General features: G+C 38.0%; 1 long non-coding RNA gene across 1 annotated transcript; it reads right to left on the minus strand.

Moving 5' to 3' along the window:
- Positions 1-681: 681 nt before the first annotated feature.
- On the minus strand, positions 682-1085 carry LOC125386722. The gene is made up of 3 exons (XR_007227104.1): positions 1053-1085; positions 820-888; positions 682-738 (listed from the first exon to the last, which is right to left on the minus strand). It is a non-coding gene; the product is annotated as an uncharacterized LOC125386722 (long non-coding RNA).
- Positions 1086-6308: the final 5223 nt, after the last annotated feature.

The raw sequence follows: 6308 nt of genomic DNA on the forward strand, positions 1-6308 counted from the left end.
TATAAATTATTATGAAAATACATAAATGTCTCCTTTCTTTTTTATGATGTTCTTTTACTGTTTAACTTTTACTTCTAATGTTCTTTTACTACACCTGATATTTATTACAAAGTATTATTTTTTGTAATGAAATACTATTAAAAGTGTGTTTTTTATACATTTAATTTTTATGTTAATGTTACATGAAATATTTGGTGACTTTGATCAGGTTACTATTAACATTCATTATTTTACGTTCTTTATTCTTTTTATATGTCTCGTATAAAGCAAAATATTAGAGGAAATTTCCCAAAAATATTTATTTCTAAGGTTTTTCAATAGTACAAAAATATTTAATATAATTTATGGAAGATATTTCCCATTATTTGTTTTTAAAAAATAAACTTATATTTAAATATACATATGGCAAAAGGACCAAATTGTTATCAATATAATCATAAAAGCATCATACATAAAGATAGTAAATTCGAAATAATATTTAAATGCTTAAATGCAAACATATTTCATTAATATATAAAATTTAAATTAATCTTGCTTATAATATTCAAATTGTTTCTATTCTCCCCAACAAAGGCAATAGCTTCAATTTCAAATTTTGCTCCCTACAGTAACATTTTATGTTTAATGTTAGCAATTAGATTTTGAATTATATGTAAATATTTATATGTGTATTGCTTCTTACCATTGGTAACTTTTCAACTTGGAATGTAGATCTAGCTGGATAGTTCTCCTTAAAAACTAAAGGGAAAAAATGGTGCGTGGATATATACACAAATATAACATACACTTATATAAATAAAATTAAAAATTATATCTTACATTCTTTGTAGACTTCATTTACATCACTAAACTCATTAATATCTTGTAAGAAAATTGTTGTTTTAACGACTGTAAATAAATATAAAAAGTAAATATTATTAATGTTTAATAAAATTAATTATTAATATTATTAATCACTGCTGATAACGTTTATCATATTTCTTGATCGTTTCGGAATTGAAAAATATAAATTAACAAATCAGAAAATAAGAAAAATTTAAAATAAACGAAACCTTTATCATAATTAGATCCAGCTTTCTTTAAGACATTTCAAATCTAAAGTAAAGATAGATTTTATATGAATGAAAATATATAGTAACATTATGTTTAAAAATCATTTTTAGTATAGTATTTGCAAACAAATTATTCTAACTATATGACATATTTGTTACATGTTATAATTAGTATATCTAACATTAAATAAATGTAATAACTATATGTTATTTGGATGTGTGATACATATTCATTGTGTACAAGGTATATGATGTATTAAAACATTTTTAATTTATTTATTTCATTAAAAGGAGGAAACATACATAAAAATACAACACCTTCATATTAAAAATGTTTTATTTTTTACTCCTTATGACAAATCTGTAACAATGGGAATGTAAAATTTTTATAATTAAAATACCACATATTTATGGTATATTAAATGATGATTTTTTTTTATTGAGGTTTTCTCCTCAGTAGCAATATCCCTGAGAATCTGTAACAATATTATAAATTGTTACAGCTGTCAGGTGGATGGGATGTTAACCCCTACCCAGAGCTCGAAGAAAATACTTTGCATAACAATATAAATATCACTTATTTATTTAACTATCCATCATTTTAGTTGTATAATAAACTCTAATATTTGATAAAATGAGACATTGTGCTGAAAATATTGGCAAGGAGCTCTAAACTTACCATATTATTCATCTGGGACTTGGAGCTTTCCACCATTAATTTCTTCGATAAGATCTCGTGGTGGTCTACCTTCAACAGTACATCCAACTGATTGACAAGTACCTAATATTTCTTTAACAGTACCACTAAGGTACTTTGCCATAGATCTCGGTCTTATCGACCGAGCAATGGAAACGATATCATCAAATGATAGATTCCCATTATGTCTTATATTCTTCTGCCTTTTTCGGTCCCTAAGTGGCTCCTTCAAAGCCTTAATAATTAACGATGCAACAGAGGGAACCACCGTAATTAGTGCAGAGTGATGCCTTTTCTTTACTATTTCGAATTGTTTGGTTGCCGATTTGGCTTTAAAGACCTTGCAGTGCTTCATTTTGTGGGTCCGTGGCATGTCGGACTCACCAACGTCCTGGTTTTTGTGTTGAATGTTTGCAATCGCGATTGGTGTTGTCGGTGACGGGAAGATTAATGAGATGAGATGTGTTCTGCCGCGCAACACATCTGCACGCCATCCCGCGCGGCTTGCCAAACAACGGTCTACGTGTCGTCCTTCGAACACTCCATAGACCCAAGGACCCACCATAAAGTTGCAATTCTAGCTGCATTGTTCGCACACATGGTCTAAGCACATCTGTTTGCCAAAAGGACTTTCTAATTCTGGAAGTGTTTTCAGCTGGTTTTTTAGAAAGGTCCTTGGGTTTATCACGTGCTCTTAAGCATTACGGAGACAGCGAACAGCTAGCCAATAAAACAATCAGGTTTTCCCATGAACAAGGTCATCTATCAACCACGATGGTAGGAGACCTTCTCCCCATCCCTTCAAGCATCCGCGTAGGGCAAAACCAATCGACATCGCGGATTGTTACCCTCACTTTCTTAACGAAAAGTATAAACAACGAATCCGCGGTCGTCATGAAAAAGGGCACACCCACATTGAACTTTCTTCCGTCTCGACGCTAGAGCGCCCAGTCAGTCAAAGATCTAACGTCTAACTTCTAACATTAAGTCTCTTACCGTTCTAAGTCATTAAGTGTTTATATCTATTCAATCGTGTATACTAAGTGTTGGAAATATAAATTTTAACTCTGTGAGCCACAGTGTTATCATACCTGAATCACCCCTATTATCTTAATCGAAATACGGGGATCGAACTATTCGTGGTGTCGATCATTTTAATCGTAACGGGAATTTACGACTCCCGTTGGCGCGTATTCTAACGACCGCGTCTCCCCGCGATAGCTCGAAAATACAAGATGACCCGTTTGTTTTATTTGATTTCGTTCGGATGTCATTACTGTTAGCCCGTGTCTGAAGCAATTCCATCAAATGTATGTATGATGGCATTCTTCTATTAGGCAACGTGCGCTGCCATTTGCGAACGATGGACGACGGTAGTTTCGATGAGAGCAAGTCGATAATTACTATATTAGAATTGATAAGCTCGCCTAATGTATCTAGCGCTTTGAGACTCACCTTGACTGCTTCGTGCAAGTCTTCTACGGCTTCTGATGTTTCCTCTGTGATTTTAGGGTAGTGTTTTAGCAATTCCCAGTGCCGCATACAGATTCGACGGTGATAGTCAAATGTTTCCTTCAGCACGTTAAGTGCGATCGAGTAATTAGAATCTGTGACTTCCAACGGCTGGGTGCTTCGGGCGGCCTTTCCAGTTACGGTTGTTTCAAGATATTGAACCTTTTGGACCGATGTTAGGTTCTTATTGCGGTCCACTGTGGGCACGAATGTGTCGTAAAAATACTCCCATTCTTCTTGACGAAGGCGTCAAACTTAGTCAAGGGTATCTCCGGTAGTTTAAACGATGGCGATTCGGACTCGTTGACGAACTCGCGTTTTGGGAGTCTTGACTTGGTGGAGGGATGTGTGATTGCTCAAGGAGATCCGGTATTCGTGCGTCAATGTGGTGATATTCTTGCGCTGAAGATACTAGACGCTCAGATTCTCCCTTGTCTAACGATTCCAATTCTTGGAATTCCGATTCTTGGACCGCGATTATTTTCATCCAATTCTCGTCGAACGCTCTGCGGCAAGATATCAAGTAATTCTTGTTTACCCGTCCTGATTCCTCGTATTCGTCGAGTTGACGCTTTGTGAGTGTCATTCGGCCGATTAAGTTGTTTCGTCTACGCCGCAATGTGCTGATCTGTTCAGCGTGGGCCATTTTTAGGTTAATAAATTGAATGATCTTACCTTGAAGAACTGGACGTTGGTCCGGGAATCGGTTGCTCCTTACTGAGCGGCGTGGGGTCGCGTGTATGCTTAGCAAGGAAGGCGTTCCTTACCGACGGCCGCTCGTTTGGTTGTGTGATTGAAGTAGTTGGACTGCGTTGAATTGATGATTGTCCAGCTACGACCAATGGGTTATGCTTCTTAGAAGGTGACGCTCCTGACGTTACTGGCTTCGCATATATGCGTCCATAGTACTCTAAGGGTTAAAACGAAGTATTAAAAATATACCTATCTTGATTTTCCTGGGATCAAATTTAGGTGGCATTGTTGTTCAAGTTATTAGATATACAGGGTGGTTGGCAACTGGTGGTACAAGCGGAAAGGGAGTGATTCTACGCGAAAAAAGAAGTCGAAAATATAGAATAAAAATTTTTCGTTTGAGGCTTTGTTTTCGAGAAAATCGACTTTGAATTTTCGCTCGGTTCGCGTGCACTTTATCACGTCTCGTTATAATGGATCTTACTGTAGATCGTTGTCTCGATGGATATTATCGCAGTTTAAGTTTATTTTTGCCGTAACGGAAAATTAGGAATACATAATGAAATAATATGAAGTAATCAGGGTTACCAACCACCCTGTATAAAAAAAAGAAACGCGTGGATAAATAAGTTGGACAAAAGTGGATCGTTTCTTTACTTCGTCCCGCAGACGAAACAAAAACACCGAGACTATCGCTTGTATAATAGAAATCGGTGCTGCCTTGGCACTGTGCCGCGTTTTTGTATTTTTTTCTGTATGATAATTTATGATACTGAGGTGGTATGTCGTGATAGGTGCAGAAGGAATACTCCGATGTTCAACAAAAAGTTTATTACTTATAACAATCAACGAGTCAACAATTCATACGATTCACACTTATGATTAACCATCGAGAGTTTACAATCGCGTATCTCGGCTTGTGTTTGCGTCGCTATGATACTGAACCTTTCGCACTTCGCGGCTTGAGGCAGAGTGACTCTTTGTTCGAAACCAAACGGATTCTTTTCTTAGTTGCCCTTCGATATCCCTACTACACACGCGTTTATTAGATGTACCGCGGCGGTTGCCGCGCGTGCATTCTTACAAACATTCGGCGGAAGAATCATAGGAATAACAATGGCACATTAAGCGCGTCGGCCTTACGCTTTGAAGATGTAGCGCTTTGTGTCGCGAAGCCGTTGGAAAGTTCCGTGCTCGTGTGCCGCCACAATACATTCGTCTGTGGTATGGTACATTCCTCGGTTTATCCAGTCAAGTATTTCACTAATAGATGGTTTCGTTCCTTCCACCTTGTTTGTTTCGGCAAGTACAAACCTTACGATTCCCTTTGATTCCTTTTAGAACGAATTAATATTTTTGCCAAATCTCTTCTTCACTGGCTAAAGCTACCAGTGACTGGAAGGGTTTGAAAATTACCGTTCAATTAACAATTTAGAACAGACAATTTCGGTAGTTCTATTGAGCTGCATTCTTAATTATTAACACTAGGACTAAAACCCCACGGTGGATCGCCCGACGTTCAGCTGGAATGCCCGGGACCCATTTCGAATTACTGCCGGAGCACTCCTGCGTCTTCTCCTATCTGAGGGAGTCGTTCCTTGGTTAGGTTCGGTCATTGGGAGGGATCACCCCTCTCTGTGCTATGCCTTGGGCCGTCGTACATGTATGAGCAGGTCCAGATCCTCCTTGGCGTGTCGGGCTCTACAACCACCCAGGACGGCGTAGGGCAGTCCTTTGGCGCGGAACCCTGTAAAGGTGGAATGTTCTCACCCTCTCTCGCTCTGTTCGTTCCTTTACGAGCATTACCTCCCACGCCGGTCAAAATTCTAACGTGTACTGGGCCGTGCCCTTGTCACGTAAAATAAAAAGCAGCAGGCTCGAACGAAAAGAAAAAAATTAAGGTAACAAAAAAACAAGAGAATTTATTTCTTGTATTCTGAATTTACACTGACTGCGATTTTGTTCTGAGCTCCAGCCGCGACTTTCCAAGACTGAAGCTCTTACAATTTGACTTTCGGTAACATCTGTTTCTTCTTTGTTTGTCATCCCTCAATATCCCCACTACCCTGTAGGCGTACGTGACCGTTGTCACGCTTCTAGGACATTCGGTGGAAGGACCGTTAGGATACAGATGACTCATTAGGCACTTCGGCGATATACATTGTCGCCAAGGCCGCCACATCTCTATCTCCATCATCGGTCCATCGGATTTGAAGTATGCCGGTCGTAACATACCCCCCAGTTTAGATCGATCTTGGTCCTCTAAGATCGTAGTAGAATTGGTTGGATTTGTTTATAAATCGTAATTAATATCCTGTGAATTTAAGACAACTAACCAAGGGTATTGTTACTAG

The sequence above is a fragment of the Bombus terrestris genome, chromosome 17 (genome assembly GCF_910591885.1).
Source record: "Bombus terrestris chromosome 17, iyBomTerr1.2, whole genome shotgun sequence".
NCBI lineage: Eukaryota > Metazoa > Arthropoda > Insecta > Hymenoptera > Apidae > Bombus > Bombus terrestris.